Raw genomic sequence first — 8,817 nt, 5'->3', positions numbered from 1 at the left:
AAATAAATTTCTGATATTTGTAGGCCACTCAGTCTATGGTATTTGGACTCACGCATTTTTTTAAACCAAAATTCAATATGAAAAAAAAATCAGAAAACAAGTGCCATTTTCCTTCTTTCCTTCCTTTCTTCCTACCCTTCAACACAATTTCCAGGAGCAATTTTTATGTGCTGGGGTATGGCAGGGTCAGATAAGATGGTCTGCTTTCATGGTATGTATATTCTATTTAGGAGGGACAGCCTATGAACAAATAAAAGAAATAAGAATTTCAGATATTGCTCTAAATAAAAGAAAACAGACATGGAATAAAGAGGGGCCATTGTGTATGTGACAAGGAAGGGAATGAACCCTAAGCTTCAAAATAGGAATTTAAGGAGTCTACATATTGAATAGGTTAAAAAAGAACTTTGTATTTAAAAATTAAATTCAAGACTATTTGTGAGGTCAAAGAAAATCATATCAACATCTGTACAGTTCTGCTGAAACCACTTACTCCTGATCCTATAAAACCAAAACAAATAAGTATGCTTTAAAAAAACAAACAAACTTTTTTTAATGTTTTTATTTTTGAGAGAGGGAGACAGAGCACAAGCAGGAGAGGAATAGAGAGAGAGGGAGACACAGAATCTGAAACAGGCTCCAGGCTCCAAGATGTCAGCACAGAGCCCGATGTGGGGCTTGAACTCATAAACCGTGAGATCATGACCTGAGCCAAAGTTGGACGTTCAACCGACTGAGCCACCCAGGTGCCCCGTGTTTTCTCTTTAATACTCAATTCACCTGTCTGCATGAATAGTTGTTAGAATAATCACATGCTAAATTTTATTTCACCTTTATTGAAACAACAGGTACATAAAGAACTTGTGACTGAAGATCCCACATGGAGATGTGGTGTCTTTGGCCATATAATTTATTTTGATCAATGCATACACCTTGATCCAACTGGATGGAAACTGGACCCGTTAAGTCTACAATTAATTAAAATACATATATATTTGGGGCACCTGGCTGGCTCAGTCAGTAGAACACGCAGCTCTTGATCTTGGGGTTGTGAATCCAAGCCCCGCGTTGGATGTCAAGATTACTTAAAAATAAAATCTTAGAAAAAAAAGAAATACAAACATATTTGTGGGCATTCAGTGCCACACAAGGAAAGACGTGGGTGTCCTCCCTCCCTGTCCCCAGATTCATTGATTCAACCATCCTTTATTAACCATTCAGCATGTGTAAGGCATTGTTCTAAGCTCTGAGGATACCAGTGACTATACCGGGAAGTTCTTTACCTTCCTAGAGTTTTCTCTAATGGGCATAGCATAGTCACCAAAGGTAACTGGAATTAGATACATGTTTTTATTATTTGTTCCAGGTCCTTAGGATGATAACTTTGTAGTAGCTCCAAGGAAAAGCATTTTGAGGAAAAGCGCTTTTTACAATTTATAGAATACTAGAAGTAAGAAAATAAAAGTGGAAGTAACATTTTACAGAGCAGATAGTATGATCCTGGAACTGTACAAGTAAGTAATCAGTAATGATGATCCAATCATACCAATAATAGTAAATCAAGATGATCATATCAGAAATAAATGGAAGGAACTGGAAGTAAAAGAGGCAGAAGATTTATCACTGTGGGTGCAGTACTGCAGATAAGTGAGGAGAGTAATGAGAGACAAGTCATCAGTAGTTTAGAATGTCTAAACACATTTTAGAGCACAATTTTTTAATGTTAGTGACATTTCTGCTATATAAATTAACAACTTGCTTACTAAAAGCACTAACAGATGGTGTTTAAGGAATTACAAATGCTACAAACTTTTAAGGTTTAGGGGATAGGTATTGAATTTTAGATTCTCAGTAAATGTTTTCATTTTCCTATAGTTACTAAACAGAGAATCAAGTGTGATTAGATATAGAAAATACATACTCAATAAGTACCTGATACAACAGGTCAAAGAAGATACAAAAACAGATCAAAGAAGATACAAAAGCAGATCATTCTCATTCAGGTACCAATATTAACTAAAGGAAATTAAAAGAAGAAAGCTTCTTTTAATTTTTTTTTTATGTTTATTTATTTTTGAGAGAGAGAGAGAGAGACAGAGTGTGGGCGGGAGAGGGGCAGAGAGAGAGACACACAGAATCCGAAGCAGGCTCCAGGCTCTGAGCTGTCAGCACAAAGACCGCCTGATATGGGGGGCTCCAACCCACAAACCATGAGATCATGACCTGAGCCCAAGTCAGACGCTTAACCAACTGAGCCACTCAGGCACCCCAGAAAGTTTTGTTTTTGTTTTTGTTTTTGTTTTGTTTTGTTTTGTTTTGTTTTGTTTTGTTTTATTGTAAAAGAAAGGCAAGATAAAGGAGGGAAGAAGGAATGGAGGGAGAGAGAGAAGACTTAATAAGTATATGACCATGGAGAATCTCATAGTACTTTCTTGAAAATGATGTCAGTGGAAATATATAACAGTGGTATAAATAAATCCTATGACTTAAAGACAGTGTTGGGATGCCTGAGTGGCTCAGTTGGTTAAGCAATGGATTCTTGATTTTGCCTCAGGACACTGACAGCGCGAAGCCTGCTTGGGATTCCCTCTCTCTCTCTCTCTCTCTCTCTCTCTCTCTCTCTCTCTCTCCCCCTACTTCCCCCATTCATGCCTGCACACGTTCTCTGTCTCAAAATAAACATTAAAAATATTCTCTTAAAAAAAATAAAGACAATGTTTATAAGATGACTAAAATGACTCACATTTCCATTGTATTAAGCGACATAGGTAAGAGGCACCTGCGTGGCTCAGTCGGTTGGGCATCCAATTTCAACCCAGGTCATGATCTCCTAGTTGGTGGGATCCAGCAGAGCCTGGAACCTGCTTCAGCTTCTGTGTCTCCCTCTCTCTCTCTGCCCCTCCCCCGCTCACACTCTGTCTCTCAAAAATAAATAAACACTAAAAAAAATGACACAGGTAAGATATGAGGTACACTCTTCTTTTTTACGAGGGATGTTAAAACATTAGAAGTCTGAACGAGGACTTCGAAATCACATTACAACAGGAACATTCAACAACAGAAATGAACTAATCATCTGTGTGGCTGGTACGGAGGGAAGGTATCGCGGCACATGAGAATAAAGTAGTCCTCTGCCGGGGAAATGATAGAGTCACCATTTCCTGCATTAGAGCAGATATGCAACTGGAAGGCAGGTTCACGGGCCCCCAGAACGGAAGGACTGGGCCGTAACCTGATGGAAGAAATTAGCCTACAATGGCCGGGGTGGGGTCAGGACTGGCGATCGGAGACCTAGAAAATGAGAATCCGCTGGCAGTGCCCATCCTAGTGTTGTCTAGGGCAGTGGTTTGGAAAACTTTTGTTTAAAGAACTACATTAACACAGAACCCAAAACATTTTGTATCATGATCCCAGTTCTCCGGTAGTGCGAGTGCATGGGAAGCCGGAGATCTAACCGGAAAGGAGGGTGCGGTTTTCCAGGCGGAGGAAGAAGCCTGTGGTGAAAACCCTGAGAAAAGAAAGAGCTGCGGGCTCTAAGGAACTGTAAAAAGAGTAACGTAAGGAGTAGCTCAAGAGGAGTTGGAAGGCGCGCAGAGCTGCGCTCTCAGGGCCCCAGGAGTGTGTGGGTTCCAACCCATCAGCTTCCGCCAAGCAGCTCCGCAGGCACCTGTGCCCAGAGCCACTGTCGTGGTTTGATGCTGGCCACGGGGGAGGTATTTATGGCATCTCACCATGGAAATCTGGTCTTACCAGATCTGGGTCTTTTTTTCCTGGAAGCCGCTTGTTAAACATTCACGAGCACACCGTTCCATAAGAGGGTAAACTTCTGTTCCTGTTTTTTACAATCACAGACAATGTGTCAAAGACCAGGCCGAGGTTTTATGAATCAACATGCTAAGTACAGGGTGATAGAGTAAAATTATAGTGCATAATAAATAAATAGTAATAGTATAATACGAGGTTTTACAAATATTTAGAAGTCACGACAAACAGTCCTCCCACCATCCCTGGCTTTACTAGGAAGGAAACTATAATGATAAATTAACTGAAAGGTGTTTGAAACGTTTCCCTAAAACGGCAAAGCTGATACTCAAGTTTTTTGATCAGCTTCTACGATTTATCCTCATCTTTGGGGGCTTACGTTTTGATTATTTGAAGGACAAAATTGCAATTAATTTTTTTTTTCTCTGCTCTGAATCCATTTATTCCACAGGACAGGGCATTTTAGAAAAAAAAAATACATATACTTTCACTCTTTTTCTATGCTTGAAACTACATGTTATTAGTTTTTATGAAGTTGTCAGCAATAGAAACAACTGTTATATTATATGCTGTGGAATTGAATGATTTAAAATGTTTAGAGCTTACCCCCCCATAAGTGATATATAAGCATTTCCATTATTAGAAGAAAAGAAACATTTTATATTGTATCTGGGTTAAGAGGAAAGTCATTTTTATTCTACTCCATCTCATTCCATTCGGGGCAATATGTTAGATTCTAAACTGCTTCTTACAGTTTAGAGCCTGTTTCATTAGTCACAGAATTAAATGTATTAGGTAGTGTTATGTTTTTGAATCGGAAAGTGCTCAACTATAAAATAAGAAAAATAAAAGTAAAGCCCAAAAGACAAAATAATGTATCAAAAATTTGTTTAAAAGATGTATGAAGATTTTTCTAATCTAAACTATATTCTCCTTGAAAATAAAGGAAGCATAACATACTTCTACTACAATAACGAAAAACACTGGCTAAATTTAGGATACTTTTGGGATCTATAGAGTGGGGGTAATGAAGTATATGTTTTTGTCCATCTGTTTAGAAGCATTTACCTTAATATTATGCCAACACAGCAATCTTTTTAATTTGATTTTTATTTATTATTGAAGTATAATTTGCATACAATGTTATATTAGTTTCCAGCATACAACATGGTGAGTTGACAATTCTGTTCATTACTCAATGCTCAACATCTGTCACCATACAATGTTATTATAATTATAACTATATTCCCTTTGCTGAACTTTTCCTTGCCATGACTTACTAATTTCATAACTGGAAATTTATACCTCTTAATCCCCTTCCTCTATTTTGCCCATACCCCAACCTACCTCACCTCTGGCAACTACTAGTTTGTCCCTTGTATGTAAAAGTCTGTTTCTGTGTTGGTTCACTTGTTTTGCTTTTTATATTCGACATATAAGAGAAATCATATGGTATTTGCCTTTCTCTGTCTGACTTCTTTCACTTAGCATAATACCCCCTAGGTCCATCCATGTTGTTGCAAATGGCAAGATTTCATTTCTTTTTATGGCTGAGTAGTATTCCCTTGTTATGTATATACCACATCTTTATCCATTCATTTATCAATGGACACTTGGGTTGCTTTCATATCTTGGCTATTTTAAATAATTCTAATTATTTAAATAATTATTTAATTATTATAATTATTTAATTATTTAATTAATATAATATAATTATATATAATATATTATATATTATTATATTATATATAATATAAATATAAATAAAATATAAATATATAAATATATAAATATATAAATATAAAATAAATATAAATTATATATAATTAATTATTATAATTATTATCTAATTATCTAAATAATTCTAATTATTTAAATAATTATTTAAATTCTATTCTAATATTCTAAATAAACATAGGGGTTCATATATCTATTCTAATTAGAATTTTTGTTTTTTGGGGGGGTAAAAACCCAGTAGTGGAGTTACTGAATCAAATGGTATTTCTATTTTAAATTAATTAATTAATTTTTTACTTTTTTTTTTTTAAACATTTATTTCCTTTTGAGAGACAGAACATGAGTGGGGATGGGACAGAGAAACAGGGAGGCACAGAATCTGAAGCAGGCTCTAGGTTCTGAGCTGCCAGCACATGGGGCTCAAAACCACGAACCGTGAGATCATGACCTGAGCTGAAGTTGTGTGCTTAACCGACTGAGCCACCCAGGTGTCCCTTAATTAATTAAATTATTAAATTAATTCTTTGGTATTTCTACTTTTAAAGAGCTGCCATACCATTTCCCACAGTTGTTGCACCAATTTATATTCCCACCAACAGTGCGTGATGGTTCCCATTTCTCCACAATCTCACCAACAGTTGTTATTTCTTGTTTTTTTGATGACAGCCATTCTGACATGTGTGAGGTGACATCTCATTGTGGTTTTGATTTGCATTTTCCTGATGATGAGAAGTGTTGAGCATCTTTTCATGTGTCTGTTGGCCATTTTATGTCTTTTTTTTTGGAAAAATGTCTATTTGGGTCCTTTGCCTGATTTTTAATTGCATCATCCTCATTATTATTATTATTATTATTATTTTTGGTGTTGAGTTGTGTAAGTTCTTTATATTAAAAAATAACCCCTTATACAGTAGTTTTTAAAGTTAATTCTGGGAACTTGCTTATGGTTCACCATAGTTTTCTAGTTCCAAATCACAATTTATCTGCTATTCCAGAACAAACTCATTTTGCTAGTAAAAAAAAAACAAAAACAAAAACAAAAAACATAGTTCTGAACTTCTAGTCTGTGAAGGTAGCAAGTGAAATACCTTTGGCAACTATTGAGAAATAAGTGTTACATTATGATCAACATAGTTAAGAATTTTAAAAATTGCCAATGATGTACAGTATTATGATTAAAATTGCCATGATTGCATTAAATGAAAAATAAAATTATTCTCTAGCTTATATGAAATCAATATTTATTATTTATTTATTTGTTTGTTTATTTATTTATTTATTTATTTCAATCAATATTTAACATGGGTTTAGTAAAAAACAAGGCTCATCTATCTGGTCATTTACAATTTTGAATTAAATTTACTGAAACATGGCACTGTGCTCTTAACTTCTACGTCAATTGTATTTTGTTCTGTTTTTCAAGTTCATGACTTATAAGTACTTATATAAACTGTAGATTAAACTTTAAATAAAAAATTGTCGTATAAAAAAAGAAAAAAGATTGTTTTGTGGAGAATGGTTTGGAGAGAGGCATGAGTAGATTTATGGAGATCAGGTAGAATACTACTGATATAATTTAGGGAAGAGGACATAAGGGCTTGAATTAAGTTGGTGACAGAAATTCATAAACAGTAAATGAAATACAAAATATAAGAGTCAAGAAGTTGAAATCTCTACAAAAATCTTAACTTAGGTTGGATGTATCAATAGGAGCTTATGATTTCCCCCCTCCATTTAAGAACGTTAATTTCACAGCTCTATCAAAGAGGCTACAAATAAGGCCTGGAAACATTGAACATTCCAATACCCATAATGTCCTACATTCTGGATTTAGTCAATTCCTTCTTCATGGTGTTGTTCAGCTTGATCTATTTCTTGCTTTGCCTTTAGATTGAAGTTAGATCTGAAGACTTGATTTGATTCAGGGTAAGTTTGTTTTTCCCAAGGATACTGCATAGGTATTGTTTTATATTTCACATTATATCGCATCAAGAGGCACATAATTTCTGCTTGCCCCACTTTTAGTGATAATAAGGTTGATCAGAAAATTTAGGTGATTATGGCCTGATGTAAAGTTCCCTATTATCCTTGTATCTCATTGCTTCAGCATTCATTGGTGATTGATGCCCGAATCATTTATTTCATTAGGGGTTACTAAGTAGTGATTTCCTCCTTTTCTTTTCAAACATTTTTAAGGTACACCTGACATATAATAAACTGCACATTTAAAAAAATGTACAATTTTATAAACCGTAAACACGCACGAAACCATTACCACAAACAGTGAGCATATCTGTCTCCCCCCCACCCCCGCCCTGCCAATGTTTATGCTGCCCTTTTGTTTACTTGGAAATTCTTGTAATCAAAATTTTTTTAAAAAGGGGAAATATTTATGAGGCAGATCAACAAGGCTGGGTGATTGAATGCTTGGGAGTTAATAAGAGAAGGGTCTAGAATGACTCCTACAATCATGCTATGAGCCATTTAGAGTACATAGATGGTGGTACCATTTATTGAGGGACTGGAAAAGAACCTTGGTGAATTCAGTTTTGTTTTGGTTTTTTGTTTTTGTTTTGTTTTGGTTCAAGTTAGGTTTGAGGTCACAATGGGACATTCAAGTAGACACATCAAGTAGTCAGGTGTTAAACAGTTTGACCTAGAGATATACATTTGGGAATATTGGCATATAGTAACTAAAGCCAGGGAGTAGAAATTATCAAGAGATTCAATACAGAACAGGAAAAAGATTTAAGGGGAAAAAGAAACTGAAATGTTCTCATGTTTCATGATCAGCTAAAAGAGGAGGAAGGAGGAAAATGATGAGTTTACAGTATTGCAGAAGCCAAGGGAAAATAGGGAATGTTCCATCTGTGCCGATCATGGAGTTGTATTCTGTAGAATAGTTTTACTTCTTGCTCAAAATCATGATTTATACATCAGTGAGTGGGTGCATACTCTTGAAAGAGGTCACCTTCAGTACCTTAAGTAATAAAATTAAGTTTCTGAGCCTGTAGAGCTGAGGCCTGGACTATGGACTCTTGTAAATCAACCAAAAGAAACGATACCTAGTGAGGACTCTTGATAGCTAGCTGGCGAGCTTTGTCTGGTGACCTCTAAGCCTCAGGAAATCTTTCTTTGAAGCATTTATAGTACTTATTACTTTCTAAACTAAGTAACATTAAAATAAATTATTTTCCCTGCCCCCTTTTTTGCATATTCTTAGCTTCGCAAGATCTTAGAATGAATGAAAGGGAATCTGACTCATTAATAGCTTCAACCTTCTCTAAGGGGTTGGGAATCCTGCTTTAAACTTTCTGA

This window comes from Panthera leo, chromosome A1 (genome assembly GCF_018350215.1).
Source record: "Panthera leo isolate Ple1 chromosome A1, P.leo_Ple1_pat1.1, whole genome shotgun sequence".
Lineage (NCBI taxonomy): Eukaryota > Metazoa > Chordata > Mammalia > Carnivora > Felidae > Panthera > Panthera leo.
Note: the sequence above shows the minus strand (reverse complement) of the source record.